A 25171-nucleotide genomic window follows, 5' to 3' on the forward strand; every position below is an offset into this window, starting at 1 on the left:
GCTCCTGTTTTCCCAGCACACATTCGTATACATTCACTTGCCACCAACCATCATAGAATTAAATGAGTCAGTCACTTCAGACTGGCTTTGTTGTGCCTCAACAGTTGCATGTTGTTTCTGCCAGGAACATTGTCGTCATGAGAGCATTATTAAAAGAGAGCCACATGTCAAGAAGCATGCATCCTTTTAAAGGACTCTGATACATAGCAACAGCAACGAGAATACTTAAATCTGCCGTACATGTTCAAAAAAGTGCCACCGGAAGAAGAAGTGTTTTAACCTCAAGGGCCTTTTTGCAACTCTTCAGAAGCTTTTAGCCACATTACATGAGCGTTATCGGTAGAGTCTGCTCTATTTCAGTGGGCAAGTTATTACAATTGCAATACAATGTAACAAAGCATTAGTGTGCTGCTGCTTTCCCATAGTTGGCGTTATGTGTTTATATCTGCTTATAATTAACGTTGTGGCATCAATTTCAAATGCTATAGACCAGGAGGTTTTTTTAACTATCACATGTAGAAGTAGTGCTTTTCCAGTCATTTACAAAGGACTCCTCTGAGCCAGTAAGTGTGTTGCACTATGTTACTGTATCATCAGCTCATAGGTTACAGATTTACCCCGTCTGTGTGTGCATATGTGTTCAGTATGTTTGGCAAAAATCTCTTCTTATTTAACATTAAGTACAAGGAAGACATTGTTAGTGATAGTGTTGGGTAAACAAGGCTTTAACCAAGTTAAGTTATTATCTTACTATAATGAGCCTATCGATATATATACACTACTAGTCAAAGGTTTGGACACACATTCTCATTTAATGGTCTTTCTTTATTTTTATTTTTATGACTATTTACATTGTAGATTGTCACTGAAGGCATCAAAACTATGAATGAACACATATGGGATTATGTAGTAAACAAAAAAGTGTGAAATAACTCTAAACATGTTTTAGATTTTAGATTCTTCAGAATAACCACCCTTTGTCACGGACGAGAATGCGGTGGACTCAAGAGCAGACTCAATTTGCTTAGAACTGTGTATAATTTATTGAAAAGAACAAAACGTGAACGGAACTGGGTTTAACAAAAACCATACGCAGAAAACTAAAGGAAATCCGTGGGCGGAGAAACCGGCGTAGAGCACGGGGAGACTTCTAACGGGAACTTCTGTAAACACAGGGGAGAAATGTTACTGAATGGGAAACAAACGAGTAAGGGACAAAGGTACGGAGTGCCAGTGAATAGTCTTGGGCTTACTTGGCGACCCTAGTCATTTAACGGGGAAAAGGCTGCCAGGGGTGTATTCCAAAGAGGGTCAAGAGTGGAGAGTCCGGTCCAGATTTCGAAGAGATGGAGAATACAGACTGAAGGGCAGGCTGAGGAGAAGTGGAGTATATAATCCTCGGGTTCCGAGCAGATGGGAGGACAGGATGGAGACCAAAAACAGCACTACTGGTGAGTGCGATGGGTGGAGAATCTGAAGAATACAGGAAACAAAAACATATTAACCCAAGGTCCAGATATACAGAGTCAGAGCTCAGAGGAGGCCGAGTTTACCACAGATGGTAGCAGGACGAACTGGCGAGGAGTGGCAGGCCGTGCTGGCTTAAAAACCCTCTAGGTGGAGCCCCGGAGATTGACAACAGGTGATGAGCTGGCCAACTCCACTCCCAGGGACAAATGACAGGAACCTGGACCACGCCCAACCAGACACTCCCACAGCATATGACACCCTTTGCTTTGATTACTGCTTTGCACACTCTCGGCATTCTCTCGATGAGCTTCATGAGGTCGTCACCTGAAATGGTTTTCCAACAGCTTTGAAGGAGTTCCCAGAGATGCTGAGCACTTGTTGGCCCTTTTGCTTTCACTCTGCAATCCGTCTCATCCCAGACCATCTCGGTTGGGTTTAGGTCAGGTGACTGTGGAGGCCAAGTCATGTGGCGATCCATCACTATCCTTCTTGGTCAAATAGCCCTTACACAGCCTGCAGGTGTGTTTGGGGTCATTTTCCTGTTAAAAAAATAAATGATGATCCGACTAAACACAAACCGGATGGGAGAATGCTGTGCTAGCCAGCCTTCCTACCACACCATCACAGCATCACACCTCCATGCATGTAGAGGCCATCCGTTCACATTTTCTGTGTCACACAAAAACACGGCGGATGGAACCAAACATCTCAAATTCGGATTCATCAGACCAAAGCACAGATTTCCACTGGTCTAATGTTCATGTCTTGTGTTTCTTGGCCCAAACAAATCTCTTCTGCTTGCTGCTTTTCCTTAGTAGTGGTTTCTTAGCAGCTATTTGACCATAAAGGCCTGTTTCGCTCAGTCTCTGCCTCACTTCATGAATGAAAATTTTAAGAATGGGTTTTTGCTAATAAAATGAATGCGATCATTTACTTTATGAATTGTTAAATTGAAGCAAATACTTAACAACAATGAATAAAAGGTTAAATGAATAAAATGTTTGATCTAATGAACTTCCTTTTTGGGTCATCCGTTGGTACATACAATAAAATAAGTAAGGCTAAGTTGGAGTGCTGTGCTGGATCTGACGTGGTTGGAGTGAACTATCGTCTCCTTTCAGAAGGACAAATGTGATCACACTGTGGGTGTGAAACATGCATGAATGCCTAGAACAATTTAAGCATTGGCGGAAATGCAAACTGAATGACGTTTCTTGGGTGGCTCAGCGCTTGTCTGTGTGCAACAGGAAGTATCGCCTGCAGAGAATGAGTTTTGCTTTTGGCTCTGCCAAGGACCAGGTGGGCCTGGGCTGGTGGGCAGGCGCGATTCCACTGGGGCTATCAAGGCCATATGAGACACAGCTCATCATCCCTCACTGGGTCCATATGGTGGGTCTCAACACGTACTCACCCCAGTCTGAGGTGTTAGAGTGTGTTCCCTCCAGAAGGCAAAGTTCTTTCTCCACCGTGAATATGTCATCTCTTACAGATCGAGCCCTGTTCCATTTCACCCATGTGAGTACTATGTAACCATGGAGACTGCACTTAAGCTCTTGTGGAACTTGTAAGCCACAGCACTGTGATTCTGTTTGCAACTGAATTCTCTTAAAGTCGGTGTCTCAAACATCTGCTTACCTGCGCACAGTGAGAAATGTAGCTGCTCCACTCAGCTGCCATTTGTAAAGCAGCTACAAGTTCAGTGCAAGCCTGCTTCTCTTTCTAAGCATCCAAAAGCATACAGCAGTGACACCATCCTAATTTTCATGAACATTCTGTCAAGGGAGATTATGCATTCCTCATCCTGCTGCCCCCCCAGAGAGAATAGCTGGTAAATATGATGACGCTGTGGTGTACATTGCAAAAACGACCTACTTACTTAGACATTACACTGTATGTAGGTTTCTGTGTTACGAACTGGATCTTTGATATTTTACAGACAAAGACAAAAATGTTATTATCCCTAGTTTACATTGCACCAGAGATTACTTACTCTGCAGAAAAGCTTTTTAACAAACAGTCTTTGCACAAGCATAAAGGCGATTTTTCTCAAATAGGACATGAAGGTTGAATTAATCTGCTCTGTGGCAATGTTTTAAAGACCTCGGCAGACATTCTGCATATTTATGACTGCAGAAATGTCGGATCTAATTATTGAATTTGTGGTAATTTACTAACTCTCTTTAACAAATTTGCCACTTAGGCCCTCGTGCCATATTTTTTTTTATAACTGCTGTGCAAGAACAACTAACTTTCCCGCTTTTTATCTTCAGTAGAGATAAATTATCCTCACAAGCTCCATTCTGAAAAATCTACTGTCCACAAGAAAGTACACATAGACCAGCCTGTTTGAAAAAGTCATGCTTTCCTTTGTGCATAGTTTTCTTGGGTGTACAGTATGTGACTGTCAGAACAAAGTACTGTACATGCATACTGATAAGGCCTCTGCCTTGAGCTGCCTGATTCCTGGATTCCAGATGTAAATCAGTGTAAAGATTTTTTAAAAGGAAATTTTAAGAAACAGTTTTTGCTGTCTGGACAATAATGAACTTATTTCATTTTTGTTCTAACGGTTTTGCCTGTCTGTGCACAAAACTATCGTAGCTGCCAGGTATACTGATTTTAATCATTATTAAATGGTCACGCGTCTGTTGTCCGTCCATTCGTACACAGTCCACAGTGGTATCACCTGTGGTAGCATCTGCTTGCACATAATGATCACCCAATCACACAATAATTTGGTCTTTACCCCAAATTGTGCTCCAGGTGAAGGTCTCATTTGTCTTCTTGCAAGCAATAACATATGAATCGTAATTATTTCATTAGAAGGTTCACTAAACACTCATTTTCAAAAAATTTGAATTCTCTAGCAATTATTTCATGGTTCAGACTGTAGAGGGTTAATATTACCTTATCTTAATTACCCTAAAAAATTGTATCAGCATCTGTTGAAACCTACACTCCATTAAACTGTGAGTTGAGCTACACACTCCCACACAGCGTTTCTCATTTCTTTGGCTAATTAACCACATATTATTCCTTATAGCACTGACTGTGGAATTGATGCATTGTTCAAGACAATAGTTAAAATCCTTGCACTCATAATTTTTACATTTATAGGTACATGTACCTATACTGGATGGCATATAATTTCATCATGAAATCACCGGCCCCTTATCATCTTTTTAGCTGTAAACCGTAAATGCTTAAAATGTGTAGGCTATGAACCATTTCTAACCGAATTATGTATGAACAGCGGAACTGATACTGTGACTGATACTGATCAATATTGCTTCCTTTTGGTGCACACGTATTTGTATTTGGTTCACAAGTCTTCAAAAACATCAATGATCATTCCTAAATCAATCGTTTGCTATAGATTCTCTGGATGTGGATGCCAGACAACAACAGTACCCTTAGAACGTGCAGCAAGGGAATGCATTTGTCATGTTTCGGCTGTGTGGCAGGCAGGAATTGGACCCAGATGCAAACTCACGGGGACAGAACTTGAACTCAAAAGCACAGCTTTATTGCTGGAAAACAGATCACAAACAATACAAAACTAAACTGGGAAAAGCTAATTATAATGTACACCAGGAGACACGGGGAGAATCGCACACAGCATGAGGGAGATCGTGACACTGACACAGAGAAATACAGGGCTCAAATACACTGGGAAATAACGAGGGGAATGAGACACAGAAGGGGAGCACAGCTGGGAGAAATCAGGACTGACGAGAGAAGGGGGCAAAGTAGTAGGATACACTCACATGAGACACAGACCTTCAAAGTAAAACAGGAAGTAGCACAGACGCAAACTAGATTAGGGGAGACAGAGCAACTAAGAAAAACAGAGAACAACAACAAAGAGACATAGAGGGCAGCTACTAAATACTCAGAGAACTAAACAGAATACAAGAAGGCCAAATTAAGACACTAAACTATAGAATAAACTGGGGCAACAAAGAACTAAGAGCATAATACAAAAACTCAGAGACACAAGAAACTCAAAACACTGGGCCACTGACCCAGGACCGTGACAGCATTCATGTATTGTTGTCACAATGCAAAATACTGCTTGGGTCCTGGCATCCATGTGGATGACATGCACAACCCAGCTAAACATTGTTACAAAGCAAGCAGACAATTTGGCAAAGAGTTCATTTTGAGCTGAATCATCAAAGCAACAGCACCCTGTCAAAATCTGTCTTCCTGTCCTCTTGTTTTTGTGTCTCAAATAAAAGCCATGTCAAACTAGTGAAAGCTAGTGTGCTCTGCTGACTGACTCTGAGCCTAAATAATGAAGGAAAACTGGAACAGTTATTTCTTTTGTGACCAGATGCTTTTTAAAAATTTGGCAGGTTAATCTGTGTGACAATAAAGGGAAAAAGGTTTATGGTTCTTGACTGAAATAAAACCTCAAACCTTAACTAGAAAGCTGTGTGTATTCCATTTCAGGTGGTAAACATTTAAAGTAGAATTCATGTAATGATATGCTCTGACTGTCTTTACTGTACTTAACATCTCCCTGCAGGAGTTTTGCTGTAGATAGTCATCATTAACTGATATAATATCCCCGTTCCATTTCTAGGCTTTTCTCCAAAGCAGCGAGCGTTAGAAACTTCTCTTTGATTTCACACCAAAGCCTCAGGAAACAACAGTTCTGTAACACTCATCCCCATCAGTTTCTATTCCCTCCAAGAACCTAGTAGCACACTTCTAACAAGCAGCGGCATGGTGCCCTGACCACAAAGTCTCTTTATGCTGTTGAGTTTTATTTGCTCTCTCCAAATTAAAGAGAATTTAAATGAAGACGTGGATGGCTTTTAAGGCTGGACTTGGAGGGAGAGCTAACAAAATCTAAAACTGGTTAATTCTAGAAGAATGAGGGAGGCCTGTTTATGAGACTGAATCATTATCGCTGGGTTGGTTTTCATCCGTTATACTGCAGTGTGTGCTGATTTGATGATGGTTTCCTGCTGAAAATGAGTGAGCCACGTCGATTTCACACCTATGAGATTGCTTTCCTTTTACACAACAGTGTTAAACTTCCCACTGCAGCATTCCTGTTTTTGCTGACTCACTTTTTTTTAGCTGAATACCTAAATCTATTTCACCAGAGCTGATTTATACTGCTCAGATGCATTCAAGTACTTAGCAGCCTAGCCCCGTTTTGCATATATATATATATATATATATAAATAAAACACCAGCTACTGGTAGACAGAACAATCAGCCGAGACTGCAAGACCAGACTGACCAACCTGTGCACTGCCTGGATTGATTACAAGAAGGCCTATGACTCAATGCCCCACAGCTGGATACTGGAATGCCTAGAATTGTACAAGATCAATGGGACCCTAAGAGCCTTCATCAGGAACTCAATGGGGATGTGGCGTACAACACTAGAGGCCAACTCCAAGCCCATAGCACAAGTCACCATCAAGTGCGGGATCTACCAAGGAGATGCTCTGTCCCCACTGCTGTTCTGCATAGGCCTGAACCCCCTCAGTGAGATCATTAACAAGACTGGCTACGGATACCGACTACGGAACGGAGCAGTTGTCAGCCACCTCCTGTACATGGATGACATCAAGCTGTATGCCAAGAGTGAACGAGACATCGATTCACTGATCCACACTACCAGGCTATACAGCAATGACATTGGAATGTCGTTCGGACTGGAGAAGTGTAGTCGGATGGTAACAAAGAGAGGGAAGGTAGTCAGAACTGAGGGGATTGAACTACCAGAAGGCAACATTGCATACATAGAGGACAGTTACAAGTACTTGGGGATCCCGCAGGCGAATGGGAACCATGAAGAGGCCGCTAGAAAAGCTGCAACCACCAAGTACCTGCAGAGGGTCAGGCAAGTCCTGAGGAGTCAGCTGAATGGTAAGAACAAGATCCGGGCCATCAACACGTACGCCCTGCCCGTGATCAGGTACCCTGCTGGGGTAATAGGCTGGCCAAAGGAGGAGATAGAAGCCACTGACATAAAGACAAGAAAGCTCCTTACCATGCATGGAGGGTTTCACCCCAAGTCCAGCACCCTGAGGCTGTACGCTAAGCGGAAGGAAGGGGGCCGGGGACTGGTGAGTGTCAGCACCACAGTCCAGGATGAGACAACGAACATCCAAGAATACATTGGGAAGATGGCCCCAACTGACCGAGTGCTCAGTGAATACCTCAGGCAGCAGAAACCCAAGAAAGAGGAGGGAGACGAGGAACCAGCATGGAAGGACAGGCCCCTGCACGGTATGTACCACCGGCAGATAGAGGAGGTGGCTGATATCCAGAAATCCTACCAGTGGCTGGACAAAGCTGGACTGAAAGACAGCACAGAGGCACTAATCATGGCAGCACAAGAACAAGCTCTGAGCACAAGATCCATAGAGGCTGGGGTCTATCACACCAGGCAAGACCCCAGGTGCAGGCTGTGTAAAGATGCCCCAGAGACAATCCAGCACATAACAGCAGGGTGCAAGATGCTAGCAGGCAAGGCATACATGGAACGCCATAACCAAGTGGCCGGCATAGTGTACAGGAACATCTGTGCCGAGTATAACCTGGAAGTCCCGAGGTCAAAATGGGAGATGCCCCCAAGGGTGGTGGAGAATGACCGAGCTAAGATCCTGTGGGACTTCCAGATACAGACGGACAAAATGGTGGTGGCTAACCAACCGGACATAGTGGTGGTAGACAAACAGAAGAAGACGGCCGTAGCGATCGATGTAGCGGTTCCGAATGACAGCAATATCAGGAAGAAGGAACACGAGAAGCTGGAGAAATACCAAGGGCTCAGAGAAGAGCTCGAGAGGATGTGGAGGGTGAAGGTAACGGTGGTCCCCGTGGTAATCGGAGCACTAGGTGCGGTGACTCCCAAGATAGGCGAGTGGCTCCAGCAGATCCCGGGAACAACATCGGAGATCTCTGTCCAGAAGAGCGCAGTCCTGGGAACAGCTAAGATACTGCGCAGGACCCTCAAGCTCCCAGGCCTCTGGTAGAGGACCCGAGCTTGAAGGATAAACCGCCCGCAGGGGCGTGCTGGGTGTTTTTATATATATATATATATATATATATATATATATATATATATATATATATATATATATATATATATATATATATATATATATATATATATATATATATATATATATATATATATATATATATAAAATATCACGATGGTATGTGATCTTTACGTATTTTTAAGGAGCATATTTTGATGTCAGTGTCTGCACTCTCTGTGGATTGATGCTATTTTGTCATCAAATTCATAATGATGACTCATGCAGATTCCCATATCCTCATCACACGTGTTGCCTTTGAGCAACACGCTGTCATGTGGCATTCAGTTTCAGATGTGCAGGACTTAACACAAAAGCCTCCACATCATCCTTGTTTTAACCATCAGGCTCTGGGTGTAGCAGGAGGAGCATCAGCACTCTCCATCCCCTGTCAGAGGCTCTAAACTTCCTATTTACAGTTTATCCAGTTCAGTGAAAGGATGATATAATGGGAGGAAAAGAATCCTCTGCTCCCAGATGGGAGAGCAGGGCTGTTCAAACTGAATGAGAACAGAGAATAAAAGATGAAGCCAGCATGCAATGCTATGCAGAGATAGAGCAGGAACTAATGAGAGCATTAGACCCAAACTACTCGCCTTACACTGAGTAGAGGAAACAGCAGATTGTGAGAGGACACGGGGTGGTGCAGGAAAGAATTGGATTGTGCTAACAACAAAAAAAAAAAAAAAGACAAAAAGAAATATTGGGCTTTTCCCTCTTTTTATCACGACCATGATATCAGTCAGACACATGCCATGCAGTACAGTCTAGGATTGTAGTGCAGTGCATTAATAAAGTTGTATGTAGGAGTATTTTAGTCTTTGTCTGTTGATGAAAACCCCTTGGAAATTGAAACTGAACTGGAGGGCTCCAGGCTAATTTGCGTTTGCACATTTGTCTTGAACTGGAAGGCTTGGTTCCTAAAAGATCACCCTTAATGACTTTGGTGATCCCCTTACTCTTCCTTTTGTACTATGATGAGATTGATGGTTTGAGTCTTTAGTGAAATGTCTCAGCAGATTTTAAATAGATTTCTGGTGGTTAGCCTTGAAGAGCTGTTAGTAAAGTAGGACACAACGATGTTTTATTTTTCTTGCTGGACTCCTATGTCTTTAATGTGGAACTGTACAGGCATTAGCTCAGGGCTGCACCGATTCAGCTGCTCATATTTCTCCCCACACTTCTCTTTATTTTCCCCCTCTTGTCAATTTATCAGGCAGATTCATTAAGCCTCAGGTTAAGAGAAAATTATCCAGTTGTTTTGAAGGGAGGAAGGTTCAGGGCTGAAGCAATCAGCTTCATGGGCTCATCTGGTTAGAATAAGAAAAGCAGCCATCTAATGCAGAATTATTTTCAGGGTACTCCTTTTATTCTCAAATAAATAAGGCAAAAAAGGAAGGAAACAAAGACACACATGGACTGCCAATGCTCAGCTGCCGCCCCGTGTGGAAGTGAGGAAAGAGTCAGCCAAAAGTGAATGCAGTCCTTATGTACTGTGTGACATATAATGTGTGACAGGTGAGTGCAATCAAGGACAAGCACCACACCCAATCAAAGGTGAGAGAACTAAACAAGGTGCATCTGGTGAAGTGAGTGGGTGTGCTGGGATGTGCTAAAAGGTGGGTCTCTACAACAGCCGCCCCCATATTTCTAGTGAGAAATATGTTGATATGATCAGGATCAGTCTTCGTCAGGAAGCGAGGGCAGGGGGATCAGACAGGAGACAGGGCGGATATAGGTTTTATCCTGTACTAAGACCTCCACAGTTCTGATGTGGTCATCTGGGCTTTTCAGCAAGCGCGTCACTCTTCCTACAGGCCAAAGGGCTCGTGGAAGGTGTGAATCCATAATCATGACGACAGAGTTCAGTGTGAGATCTGGTTTTTCCTTCTGCCATTTGGGTCTTCTTTGGAGGGATGGTAGATAGTCTCTTATGAAGTGTCGCCAGAAGTGATCTGCCAATATTTGTGCATGTCGCCATCGTCGTCGGCCTAGGAGGTCAGAATCAGAATAGGATACCAGGGGGAGTGATGAATCATGTCGGCCCATAAGGAGAAGGTTTGGGGTTACGGGGTCAATGTCCGCAATGTCTGAGGATACATAGCCTAGGGGTTTTGAGTTAAGAATGCCTTCAATCTCAATTAGGACTGTTCTTAAGACCTCTTCAGTGACCATCTGTGCACCAATGGTTCTCTTCAGAGCATTCTTCACAGAACGTATCTCCCTCTCCCAGGCTCCACCGAAATGGGGTGCATGCGGGGGATTGAATTTGAAATGGATTCTTTTAGTCATCAGGACCGGCTGTAGAGTCGGAGCAAGGTTGTTAAAAGCTGCCTGTAGTTCCTTATCTCCTCCTTTGAAGATAGTTCCTTGATCACATATAATTTCCAGGGGTGTTCCTCGTCGAGAAATGAATCGTTGGAGGGCCATGAGGAAGGAGTCTGTATCCATACTGTTTAGGAGGTCAAGATGTATACACCGAGTGGTGAGACATTTGAATATTATTCCCCACCTTTTCTCCGATCTGCGGCCTGTCTTGACCTTGTATGGTCCAAAGCAGTCTATTCCTGTGGAGTAGAAAGGTGGTTTGAATAACCTAAGACGAGCAGCAGGCAAGTCTGACATTTTTGGAATGATGGGCTGTGCTCTCCATTTCTGACATGCGACGCAGCTATACTGATGCCTGCGTACGGCTTCCCTTCCTCTGAGAATCCAGAATTTCCGACATAGTTCAGCAAAAAGTCTTTCTGAACCAGCATGATGCAGTTTGTCATCATAATTTTGTATGATCAGTTTGGTCACTGGATGAGCAGGATCAAGTACTATTGGGTGAATGACATTCAATTCCAAGTCTGGGCTTTGCCGTAGTCGGCCTCCTACATGGATAAGTCCAGAATTCCTGCACAACACTGGTGACAAACACAATAGACGGCTGTCGGATGAGAGGGGTTTGTCTGACTGTAAACGGGCTAAATCTTCACCGAAACTGTCCAGTTGTGCCTGACGAAGGATTTCTTGTTCTGCTGTTTGATAATCAGCTGCAGAAGGAATGTTACCCTTTTGGTTGGAGAGTGAATGAGCCGTGAAATCCAATAGCTCTTGATACGTTCTGAAGCTGGGTGTGTATGTATGGGAGGGTATACTGACAATACCAAAAAAGTAGGATTTCTTTAACTCAGTCTGATCATCATCAGGATGGAGATCTGTAACTGTGGGCCAGTTATTTGGAGGTTCATGCAGAAACGAGGGACCCTCAGTCCACCTGTTTGGGCTAAGGAACTCTTTCAGGGATTTACCTCTCGTAACATCATCAGCAGGATTTGTGGCTGAATTGATGTATCTCCAGTCTTGACTGTTTGTGAGGTTTTGAATTTCTGAGACTCTGGCTCCTACGAATACCTTGAAACGGCAGGAATCTGACTGAAGCCAGTGAAGCACAGTTGTCGAGTCAGACCAAAGGGTGGTAGTCCTGACTGGTAAGGCGAGTTCTGTTTGTATGAGCTCACAGAGGCGTGCGCCTAGTAGGGCTGCGCATAGCTCCAGTCTGGGTATTGTTAAATGCCATTTAGGAGCAACACGTGAGCGAGCTAACAAGAAACTCAGTTCTACATGGCCTTCAAGATCATCTGATCTCAAATATGCGACAGCACCATATGCTCGCTCTGAAGCGTCACAGAAGATATGAATGTCTCGAACTGTGGTAGAAACATCCATTTCCTTAGAAGTATAGCAACGTGGGATGGCAATTTGTGGGAGATAACAAAGTTCTTCTTCCCAGGACTTCCATGCCTCTAAGAGGTCGTGTGGAAGGGAAGGGTCGTCCCAATCTCTCTCTTTTCTCCATAGCTCTTGCACCAAGGTTTTGGCGCGTGTTGTGAATGGGAGTAAGTAGCCTAATGGGTCATACAGACGAGCAAGTACTGCATAGATACGACGCATTGTGGTGGGGTGTGAGGCTAGAGTTCTGTATTTATAGGCAAACAAATCAGTCTCACAATTCCACAATAATCCTAATGTGCGTTCATGTGGGCCAGATGGCTTGTCTTCAGTCAGGCAAAGTTCATTACTTGCCGTTCTTACCTCAGATGGTAGATGGCTAATCACAACAGGATTATTGCTGGCCCACTGGCGAAGGTCGAAGCCTCCTTCTGATAGATGGTTTCTTAATTTGTCTAGGAGTGTTCGAGCTAACTCTGCTGATGGAAAACTCTGAAGACTCTCTGAAGACTGCACATCTTTGTCAGATTGATATTCCTTCACATGTTTCTGCAGTGCATAGATTGCACAACAAGGGCTGCAGGTCGTACCAAAGGGGAGTACCTGCCACTCATACACTGAAGGGGGAGCTGCTTTGTTCATGTCACGCCACAGGAATCGGAGGAGTGGTTTATCAGGAGGCAGAAGACGGACTTGGTGAAACATGCCTTTGATGTCGCCACTTATTGCTACTGAATGTTGCCTAAAACGCAACAAAACACCAAGAAGTGTTGGGCCTAGGATTGGTCCTGGCAATAGGTACTTATTGAGACACTGACCTTGAAATGTGAAAGAGCAGTCAAAGACTATGCGATCTTTATTGTTGTGACTTGTCATATGATGAGGGATATACCAGGTTTCTTTGCTATTGTGCATCTCCTCTGGGCTAAGTTTGACTACATAGCCTGCTTGCTCCAATTTCAAAATCTGATCCTTGTAAGACATGGCTTTGTCAGGATCTTTAGCTAACCGAGCCTCAGTGTTGTGGAGTCTAGACATGACTACAGTTGGAGGGACATTCAAAGGAGGAAAGTTTGCCATCCGAAGAAGAGGAGTGGCGTAGCGATTAACACCATTGATCTCAACCCTTTTTGTGGCCTGTTCAAGGAGTTCCAGTGCCAGTTGATCTTGCTTTGATCGGATCACAGATTTCTCACTGTATTCAGGTAAAGTGTCTAGTTGCCATAGCTTCTCAACATGATAACGCAGTACATCTGCAGATGAACTGAGAGATGTGAACAAACACTGCACATGCTCTGTACTGCTCTGGGGCTGAAAATCTGTGATCGGACCTTGAAGTGTCCATCCTAATTGGGTTTTAACTCCTGCAGGAGACCCATATGGTCCCTGTCTCAATGGAGCAGTAGGCGTGATGAGGTGAGTATGATCTGAGCCTATGAGCAGGAGTGGCGCTGCTTTATTAATAATGGGTAATGGGATACCTTGAAGATGCTTGTATCTCCGTTGGAGAGATGATACAGGGTAGGTGTGGTCTGAAAGTGCTAGGTGACTTGCAGTGAAGGCATTATTAATTGTGTAGGTTTTCTCTGGGTGTGCGATGGGTGAGATTTTGAAACTTACGGAAGAACCATGAATAGTTTCAACTTCTTGACGGACCGTTCTAAGTGATAATCTCTCTGCTTCCCCAGTTAGGTTGAGATGCTGTGCAGCTGATGTCAGAAGAATGGTACGCTGGGAGCCATCGTCAAGTACTGCATATGTTTCAAGGGTTCTTTTGCCGTTTCGCAGGAGCACTTTCACAACCTTTAAAAGGACACTAGGACAGTCACTAGGTCTATCAAAGTACAGTGTCCTCACTACAGGATTAGTTTCAGTTTTAGATCTCTTATTTACATCACATAGGATCTGTAGATGTAGTCCCATACAGGTGGCACATGCTTTCCTCAGGTCACACTTTGCGGCCTGATGAGTCCTAGCACAACGCCAACACCGTTTGTTTGCTTTTATCCAGTTTATTTTCTCATCCTTTGTCTTCTGAATGAACTCGGGACACTTACTAATGTGGTGTTCAGGTGAGCGGCAATATGCACATGTTGCCTTAGTTATGATGGGTTGTGCTGCCTGTACAGGATCATCAGATGTATTTGCCCCATGTAATATTGTTGTAAGTGGAGAAGCGTACTTACGGGCAGGTCGTGTCTGGTTGAAGGATGGAACAGGACTGGCCTTCTTTGGTTGACACCTGCATTCCATTTGCAACCAGGATGAGAACAAAGGCAAGGTATACGTCATTTCTCCCTGTTCCCTGTAAACATGCCGTTTGAAGCGACTGAAATGCTCTGCAGGCAACTTCACTAACAAGCGATCGACATGGGAGCCACAGTCTAGTTCTGCACGTCCTTGTTCTCCCATAGTGCTAAGCAACCCAACTAAAGCCTGTACTCGAAGAGCAAAATTATCAAGGCTCTGACCATCACCTGCTCTGATAGGAGGCAGTTCCAGTATATTCTTTAGCTCTTTCAATGCCAGCTGTCTTGGTTGCCCATAACGCTCATCAAGGGCTTTGATGGCTTGAGTGTATGGGTCAGGAGCGTAGGAAAAGGCAAGAGCTAATCGTTTAGCTTGGTCTACTTTGAGGTGATCAAGAAGGACATGATATTTGAAGTGCTCTGTCTCATGAGGATCAAGAAGGTTTGTAAGGGCCATCCGTAACATCCTGTATTGCATTTCGTCTTCTCTACTAAGGTCTGGAAATGAAGGACCTTCAAGCTTATATACATGTGTTCTCGTGCTAGAGGAGTGACCCGAGCTAGCAGTACCAGATATCAAAGGTTTCTGTTCATATGAGGTATTGGATGTAGCTGGTTGCTGCTCTAGAGGAGGGCAATGCTTGTGGTCAGATATGCGAATGAGAGGTTGAACAGGGTCTTCAGCTAAAGGAACAGCAGGTTGAACACATGAGATCTGGTCGGGATCCTGCCGTGATAAGGCCAGGAAATCAAAGGGAGTCTCATCTTCTGTAGCAAGGACTGGTCTAGGCAAACCAGTTGAAGGGATAGCAGCATCTAGTATTGTTGAATTAGGTAAAGGAGGGCTGGCAGCTGTAACTAAGCCAGACTGACGGCTAATCTGCGGGGGCCGGAAGGGTGATTGACAGGTTACTGTATCAATCACTGGGAGCTGCTCATGTTGTTGATGTGTTTGAGGACTGGCTCGTAAACTGCATACAGAAGCTTTGATTCCATCAGATGAGACTGTGCGAATTGAAGATCTGGAGCTACGAGAATGGGAAGGAGATGATTGAACCATAAATTGCTTAATCTCCCTCATGGTCGTTAGGAGTTCCCTCATGACCTCATCTTGGGTGGTGGGTAAAGGAACAAGGGATGTCTCTGGTGATCTTTCTGACTCTCCGACAGGATCCTGCAGCCCATGTGTGTCTTTATCACTGTGCTGCCATTCAGTTTGGCTCTCTGTCTCACATGTAGCTCTTCTAGCTCCAGGGTACTGAACTTCATACTGTTGCAGGTAGGCAGGAGGTCTACTATCACGACTGGATCTTCTAGATGGCTGCTGTGTATCCATGATGCTAATACCTCTCCGGCTTGGAGGACCATGTTTTGAAGGGAGGAAGGTTCAGGGCTGAAGCAATCAGCTTCATGGGCTCATCCGGTTAGAATAAGAAAAGCAGCCATCTAATGGAGAATTATTTTCAGGGTACTCCTTTTATTCTCAAATAAATAAGGCAAAAAAGGAAGGAAACAAAGACACACATGGACTGCCAATGCTCAGCTGCCGCCCCGTGTGGAAGTGAGGAAAGAGTCAGCCAAAAGTGAATGCAGTCCTTATGTACTGTGTGACATATAATGTGTGACAGGTGAGTGCAATCAAGGACAAGCACCACACCCAATCAAAGGTGAGAGAACTAGGTGCATCTGGTGAAGTGAGTGGGTGTGCTGGGATGTGCTAAAAGGTGGGTCTCTACAACACCAGTCATTTAGAAGCATTTTTTAATTCCTGCAGATGTATCTTTACTTCTGTCTGTGCTGCCCCAGGCAGGGTGCTTATATATGCATGTCTGTACTGTCTTTCCATGGACTGTATGCACCATCTTGTTGTACTGTATACAGGCTAAAACTGAAGTTTTGTTTTATTTTATTTTTTTTAATAAAAAGCTTCAGTTTTGATGGAAAAACAAATCAGCTGCTGGAACTCCTAGAGTTCATAAAGTACTGACATTCTTGGTTTTAGCATTTCTTCTTCCTGAAGACAGGTGAAAGTAGATTTAGCAAAAGGATGAGATTAGAGTCAGGGGTGGCTGTCGCTCCTGGTGATGACTTGATGGATCTTGAGACTACGAGAGTAAGACAGGGCATTTAGTGTGTTGGGTGCTGGGCCAAAGAAATAGCAGTTTTTCATTCAGCTAATTTGATCTGTTATATATCCAACTTCAAGAAAAGGAACTGCTATTTTTAAGAGGTTTTTAAGAAGTCTCTGATAACTGATCAACATTCTCCTTTTTTTGAAGGAAGCCATGTAGCAGGAGCAGCGTTATGAAACATGTAACTGACTACCTGGCTGTGTTAATAAAATGCTATTTAATTGTGGCTTCATTGTGACTTTAATCTACCTTTTATGTTGCCAAACAAAACAATATTATGTAGAAAAAGAAACATCATGAATATCAGCCTGAGGTTGATTTTTTTGCTGTGTTTGTCCTAGAAAGTTATTTTTCCTACTGTTTTCTTTCTTTTCTTTCTTCTTCTTCTTCTTTTTTAACAGTTGTTTGCTCTAAATGTGACCAATTTACAGTCTCATTTGGTCAGTTTTATTTATGTCCTATCATAAATTTACTGTTCATAATTTGTGTCTCTTTTGCTCTGTTAATTTCACAGTCAGCACTCTAAGGGGACTTTCAATTAGTGTTAGCTCGACATTAAAAACAAGTCCATTTTATTTATCACTGCTTCTAGATTATATTTTTCATGTAATGTCGATTTTATGGGTAACAATTAAAGTGTCTGTCCCGTGAAGCAGCTTGCAGGAGCAAAGCAGTTAATGAGGTTGGCTTAGTAAAGACTTGGGTGTTGTAGAGGAGAAGTTGAGGAGAGGAGAAATCTCCCAATGAGTCTCCAAAAGGCACAGCTTTATTAAAGTTAATTTGTTTGGAATTGGCAGCCATGATTATTAATCTCATTTAATTTCACTTTTGCATGATTATGGATGGATGGATGGATTGATGGATGATTATGCACCTAATAAATAATTTAAGTGGTATAACTTTTGTTTTAATGGAAATCATACAGCAATCATAGCTTATGATATCTTTAAAGGTGCAGGAGTCAGGAGGTAGAGTACAGCTTCTGCCAGTCAGAAGGTCAGTGGATCAGTTCCTTGTTTACTCCAGTCTGGATGGTGAAGTATGTTTGGACAAGACAAGTATCCTTGTCAAGGCAAGACAAGTTTCCCTCAGTGAATCCATCGGAGTGTTAGTGAGTGTCGGGAATGTTACAAAGTGCTTAGGTAGGTAAAAAAAAAGTGCTTACATGAATGTGTGTTTAAATATATATGAATATGCTGACATCTGCAGGCAACATCTTTGGTACTGGGAGTGTTGTGGTTTACATTCGTTGTCCTATTAATGACTTTAGTTTTACTGACGACTGATGTTTAAGCAGGTTTTGGTTCAATGAAAATCTTGCTAGAGGTTTTGCATCAGATACCAAGTGGCTGGACTGGAAACCCTTTCAAAAATAGGCTGTTGCCCCCAGAGAAAAATCACGTTAGGGTTCTTGATTCCTTCCACTGTGACCCGTCAGCCATAAAAGTCTAATGGGGTATTGCTGTCACATCACCAGGCATGGACACCGAGTTTCAAGCATTTTCAAAATGATGCCATGGGAACATCTACTAAAAATCTTGATGATCAAGGTCAAAAGTCATGTTTTCTGAAAACCTTATGAACACGATAACTCAAGAAAGATGGCACCTAAGATTTTAAAATGTATACCATAAGTGCATTTACTAGAAGGCTGAGGGCTAGCATGGGCGACAGCCAGTATCTTTATAGTTATTCTGGAAATGAATTGGTAGTCAAAACTGTCGCTGACTGTCGCATCTTCTTGTGAATCTACTTTGTGCAGATTTGTGTGCATACTCAGGAACATCTGTTTTCTGCACCAATGTTAGACATCACCAATCATTTGTGATAGTATTGCTAAGACTCTTGCATTAGCCTTTCAACCTTAAATTCTCCCCAAACTTGTATTCTTCTTATAATCTTTGATGTGTATCTACAAAGAGTACAGCCGGAGAACACATACAATATGTTGTGATTCGTTACAATCACAATACTTTTGTGTATTGAATTACAAGTGACATAACGGTACAGGAGTGTTGACAGCAGAGACATTTCTTGGGCTAAAATTAGAAATTGTGGCTGTCTCCAATGGAAATCCGAAAGGACACAAATTCTCATAGAGCATCACACTATATGGTTTCACCGTGCATTGCACAATGGCAGGCGTGTATTCAGGTATGTACTCATATGTATACAAACAAACTATTCTCCTTGTCTGCAGCTGTTTCATCAAAAACAAGCTAACATTGTTTCTCACACACTCTGTCCATAGGGAATGTGCTTATGAGCCATGTTACCTGAAGACTATTGTGCATATATACAGTGGGGCAAAAAAGTATTTAGTCAGCCACCGATTGTGCAAGTTCCCCCACCTAAAATGATGACAGAGGTCAGTAATTTGCACCAGAGGTACACTTCAACTGTGAGAGACAGAATGTGAAAAAAAAAAAATCCATGAATCCACATGGTAGGATTTGTAAAGAATTTATTCATAAATTAGGGTGGAAAATAAGTATTTGGTCAATAACAAAAATACAACTCAATACTTTGTAACATAACCTTTGTTGGCAATAACAGAGGTCAAACGTTTACTATAGGTCTTTACCAGGTTTGCACACACAGTAGCTGGTATTTTGGCCCATTCCTCCATGCAGATCTTCTCGAGAGCAGTGATGTTTTGGGGCTGTCGCCGAGCAACACGGACTTTCAACTCCCGCCACAGATTTTCTATGGGGTTGAGGTCTGGAGACTGGCTAGGCCACTCCAGGACTTTCAAATGCTTCTTACGGAGCCACTCCTTTGTTGCCCGGGCGGTGTGTTTTGGATCATTGTCATGTTGGAAGACCCAGCCTCGTTTCATCTTCAGTTCTCATCAGTTCTCACTGATGGAAGGAGGTTTTGGCTCAAAATCTCACGATACATGGCCCCATTCATTCTGTCCTTAACACGGATCAGTCGTCCTGTCCCCTTGGCAGAAAAACAGCCCCATAGCATGATGTTTCCACCCCCATGCTTCACAGTAGGTATGGTGTTCTTGGGATGCAACTCAGTATTCTTCTTCCTCCAAACACGACGAGTTGAGTTTATACCAAAAAGTTCTACTTTGGTTTCATCTGACCACATGACATTCTCCCAATCCTCTGCTGTATCATCCATGTGCTCTCTGGCAAACTTCAGACGGGCCTGGACATGCACTGGCTTCAGCAGCGGAACACGTCTGGCACTGCGGGATTTGATTCCCTGCCGTTGTAGTGTGTTACTGATGGTGACCTTTGTTACTTTGGTCCCAGCTCTCTGCAGGTCATTCACCAGGTCCCCCCGTGTGGTTCTGGGATCTTTGCTCACCGTTCTCATCATCATTTTGACCCCACGGGATGAGATCTTGCGTGGAGCCCCAGATCGAGGGAGATTATCAGTGGTCTTGTATGTCTTCCATTTTCTGATGATTGCTCCCACAGTTGGTTTTTTCACACCAAGCTGCTTGCCTATTGTAGATTCACTCTTCCCAGTCTGGTGCAGGTCTACAATACTTTTCCTGGTGTCCTTCGAAAGCTCTTTGGTCTTGGCCATGGCGGAGTTTGGAGTCTGACTGTTTGAGGCTGTGGACAGGTGTCTTTTATACAGATGATGAGTTCAAACAGGTGCCATTCATACAGGTAACGAGTGGGGGACAGAAAAGCTTCTTACAGAAGACATTACAGGTCTGTGAGAGCCAGAGATTTTCCTTGTTTGAGGTGACCAAATACTTATTTTCCACCCTAATTTACGAATAAATTCTTTACAAATCCTACCATGTGAATTCATGGATTGTTTTTTCACATTCTGTCTCTCACAGTTGACGTGTACCTCAGGTGCAAATTACTGACCTCTGTCATCATTTTAAGTGGGGGAACTTGCACAATCGGTGGCTGACTAAATACTTTTTTGCCCCACTGTATGTACTGCAGTGTCTGCACTAAAGTACCCATGGACACTCATATTGGAAGTCAAAAGTGGCCATTTGGATTGCATTTCTAATAATACAGTTTGATCCTCTCAGTAGGACGTAGATATAGAAGTTAATTTTTTTATGTATGATATCTAACTCTTTGTCATTTACATACGCATAATAGAGATATAATCAGTTTTATCAGCTTTTATCAGCATTTTTAGCTGTATGCTTTATTGGAACAGCTGCCATCAACACAACTCTCACTACTTCGCTGTTTCATTGAGCTAGTTTCACTAGAGAAACTGCACTTGCAAGAGACAGTTCTACATTTTCTAGTAGAATATATAACATTGTACAAAAGTCTTTAGCCACCCCCTCATTTCATTATAATTTGTTCCAAAGGAGTCAGAGTTTCTTATAATTTTTAAAAAGTGGTCTTAAGCAACAGTTTTTCAGGGTTTCTGAAGCTTGTTTGTCTTTGGCTCTTTTTTACCTGTCCATTTTTTATAGGACTGAAATGGCCTGCAAAAGGTGGCTGCAAAGAACCATTCAAATTAGGTGAACAAGGGGGGAAAAGTGAGACATGCCAAATTACACAAGAACTTGACTGAAAAGTTGTGGCAGCAACACATCCAAATTTGAAGTTTTTGGTTCAACTTGTTGTAAATATGTACGGAGGAGGTCAGGAGAGAGTTACCACATTGTCTTCAGCCTTCAACAAAACGTGTTGGAGGCTCTGTCATGGTTTGGGGAGGCATTTCACCCGGTTAGTGTTGGAGATCGAAATTGATGGAATTATGAACACAGAATCTTTTGATTTACCATGTGGAAAGCATCTGATATGCAACTAATTCATTTAACATTCTTGAATGATCTCAAACACACTGCCAATGTAAAAAAGAATAATACAATAAAACACTATCAATCATGGATGGCCTCCCCAGAACCTGAACCTGATCATTATTGAAGTCAGCATCCAAAGAAGAGCTTTGTGTGTTCTTCAAGAGGCTCGAAGAAATATTCCTGAAAGCTACTTAATGCACTGACAAGAAAACTGTCTAAGAGAGTTCAGGCTCTGCTGAAGAATAAAAGTGGTCATGCCTAATATTAACTTTCAAGCTTTTTAGAACTGTCCAAACTGTTTTTGGCCTATATGCTGCATTCCCTTGAATGTTTGCACATTTTAATGAAGTGCTCCACCTATTTCCCATTGTCCTAACAAAAAATAAAGAAATGAGGGCTGGCGCAAACCTTATTGTCGTATGCACATCACTGTAGAGACTTTAAATATAGTAAAATAGGTATTGCATTCTAAGTAGAGCTGGACCGATCCGATATTACGTATCGGTATCGGTCTGATACTGACGTAAATTACTGGATCGGATATCGGAGAGAAATAAAAAATGTAATCCGATCCATTAAATATCAAAAAAGCACCTCATAAAATGCGTCGGAGCTGTATGCATCACGTGATAGAGCGGCTGTGTGTATTTGGAGCCTCGCTACCAAACCAGCATTTCATCTCCGAGGAAGTTTTCCCAGAGAGAAGTAAAGCAACTGTGTAAGTTCATCTCTGAATGTTTGTAAAGCATTCCAGCATTAAGCTTAACAACCGATATATGGAGCAACTGCCTCTTCTCTCCCTCCCTCCCTCTCCTGCTGCTACTTCAATCATGAAACTGATTAATGATCAGCTGATTGGCTTTTGAGAGTCCGTCTCTCCTCTTTGTTTTTGGCCCACTTTGCACCAGAAAGAGGAAACCAGCGGCTGAACAACAGCAGCACGTTTAACCTTGATAAGCTGTTGTTAGAATTTATTTAATATTACTTTCTACACCAGGATCCTTTTCTAGCTGACGGCTGGTAACTGTGCAGGGGCGGATCTAGCAAAGTTTAGCCAGGGGGGCTGATAGGGCATTAATAGGGAAAAGGGGGCACAAAGACATACTTTTCTTTCTTATTCTCATTTAAAATGTCGAGCTTTTAATAAATAATTATTTGAATCTTACACCCAAAGTTTTAATCTTATGTAAAATATATAGAAGTCCATTACTGTATAACTGTTAAGTCTAATATACCCTAGTAAGCTATACTACTAAAATATTTTGGGCGCAGTGTATTTTTTTACATACAGGTATAACAGAATGGCTTTAGTGTTGTTGTTTATTTAAATCTGAATATGAACTTATACAAAATGCAGCAAGATATTAAAAAAACAGTTTTATTGATTAAAAAACACACTATATCGGAGTCATATATGTATCGGCAGATATCCAAATTTGTGATATCGGTATCGGACATAAAAAAGTGGTATCGTGCCATCTCTAATTCTAAGTACATTCTAAATACGTTCCCACTTTTTAGGGAAATATGGTTAAATTACTTTTAATTCAGAGCTGGCCTATTAAAAATTTCTTTATAGTTTTCACTGAGTATTAAAATACTTCAAAAGTTTATCACACTTGTAAATGAACATGTATCATGAGTATAACAGTTTCTTTTGTATTCAACAACAACAAAATGGTCTATACTGTGTAATGATGGATGTGTTTCTTTTGTACATGGTGGGCATCAGATGTAAAAAGGGTTGTTTGCCGGTCCTGGAAGGGTTGGAAATACATTGACCATATAACTGTGACTCTTTGCTGTATGTGACACATCCTGTTGTCTCACTTCCTCTCTAGAAGCTGCCGTAAGAAGCAACTGTACTCTGATTTGTCATGTGACTCTTGTAAGGTGCAAAGTTAAGCTCGTGCTGTTGTTTGCTTAAAGTGTTTCGCCATGAAGCGTGGCTGCGAGAGAGTGATGGCACAGGATGACAGAAGGAAGTGGGAAGGAAGTGAAGTGCAAAAGTGCGCTTACTCTTGTGCTGATGAAGCAGCTGCAAAGTGTTCTCATTCATAGAAGAATGCAGCAGTGTGAGTCAGATGCACAGCTTTTGTTTTGAATGAATGAAATCACATCGTCACCTATTCTTTAATAAAGTAGAGATAGCACAATACCACTTTTTTATGTCCAATACCGATATCATAAATCTGGAAATCTGCCGATACCTTCAGGGAGTGCAGAATTATTAGGAAAGTTGTATTTTTGAGGAATAATTTTATTATTGAACAACAACCATGTGTTAGGTGTGGGCTGTGTGCGGACAGGGATAGGACCCAAGGTGCAGACTCCAGAGACAAACGTAAATTGAAATAGCTTTAATGCTGAACTCAAACATAACATAACTGGAAAAAATCTAAATAAACTTAAACCGGCGGATTGACAAAACACACAGCAAAATAAACGGTAGATCGCGACACGGACACAGAGAAACACAGGGCTTAAATACAAAGAGGGAGCAATCAGGGAATGAATAACAGGAGGGAAACACAGCTGGGGCAAATCAGAACTGACGAGACAAAAGGAAGCGTAAACTGAACACACTGAGATAAGACAGAGATCTTCAAAGTAAAACAGGAAACACATAACACAGACTCACATGCAGGCACTACAGAGGGAACAGAGACGTAGGACCAGGGCAGACACAAACACTGACTGAACACGGGGATATAGGAACTAAGGATACACAGAGACACGAACTAGACAAGGGGATACAGGTGATAGGGGAGACAGAGCAACTAAAGAAGACAGAGACATAAACCATAAGACAGAACTCAAAGAAACCAAAGACTAGAAAGTATAAATAATATAATAAACTCAAAAACCCTGGGTCAATGACCCAGGCATCCTAACACCATGTTCTCAATGAACCCAAAAAACTCATTAATATCAAAGCTGAATGTTTTTGGAAGTAGTTTTTAGTTTGTTTTTAGTTTCAGCTATTTTAGGGGGATATCTGTGTGTGCAGGTGACTATTACTGTGCATAATTATTAGGCAACTTAACAAAAAACAAATATATACCCATTTCAATTATTTATTTTTACCAGTGAAACCAATATAACATCTCCACATTCACAAATATACATTTCTGACATTCAAAAACAAAACAAAAACAAATCAGCGACCAATATAGCCACCTTTCTTTGCAAGGACACTCAAAAGCCTGCCATCCATGGATTCTGTCAGTGTTTTGATCTGTTCACCATCAACATTGCGTGCAGCAGCAACCACAGCCTCCCAGACACTGTTCAGAGAGGTGGACTGTTTTCCCTCCATGATGGACCACAGGTTCTCAATGGGGTTCAGATCAGGTGAACAAGGTGGCCATGTCATTAGTTTTTCTTCTTTTATACCCTTTCTTGCCAGCCACGCTGTGGAGTACTTGGACGCGTGTGATGGAGCATTGTCCTGCATGAAAATCATGTTTTTCTTGAAGGATGCAGACTTCTTCCTGTACCACTGCTTGAAGAAGGTGTCTTCCAGAAACTGGCAGTAGGACTGGGAGTTGAGCTTGACTCCATCCTCAACCCGAAAAGGCCCCACAAGCTCATCTTTGATGATACCAGCCCAAACCAGTACTCCACCTCCACCTTGCTGGCGTCTGAGTGGGACTGGAGCTCTCTGCCCTTTACCAATCCAGCCACGGGCCCATCCATCTGGCCCATCAAGACTCACTCTCATTTCATCAGTCCATAAAACCTTATAAAAACCAGTCTTGAGATATTTCTTGGCCCAGT

General features: G+C 42.6%; 1 protein-coding gene and 1 long non-coding RNA gene across 2 annotated transcripts in view; one reads left to right on the forward strand and one right to left on the reverse strand.

Moving 5' to 3' along the window:
• Nucleotides 1–25171, forward strand: part of LOC113022918 (caM kinase-like vesicle-associated protein) — a 53798-nt gene that overhangs the window by 9301 nt on the left and 19326 nt on the right. The gene's annotated exons all lie outside the window — the stretch shown is intronic.
• On the reverse strand, nt 1020–2383 carry LOC145428793 (uncharacterized). Its single transcript, XR_013909115.1, has 2 exons — nt 1254–2383; nt 1020–1163 (listed from the first exon to the last, which is right to left on the reverse strand). It is a non-coding gene; the product is annotated as an uncharacterized LOC145428793 (long non-coding RNA).

Source organism: Astatotilapia calliptera, chromosome 5 (assembly GCF_964374335.1).
Source record: "Astatotilapia calliptera chromosome 5, fAstCal68.1, whole genome shotgun sequence".
Classification (NCBI taxonomy): domain Eukaryota; kingdom Metazoa; phylum Chordata; class Actinopteri; order Cichliformes; family Cichlidae; genus Astatotilapia; species Astatotilapia calliptera.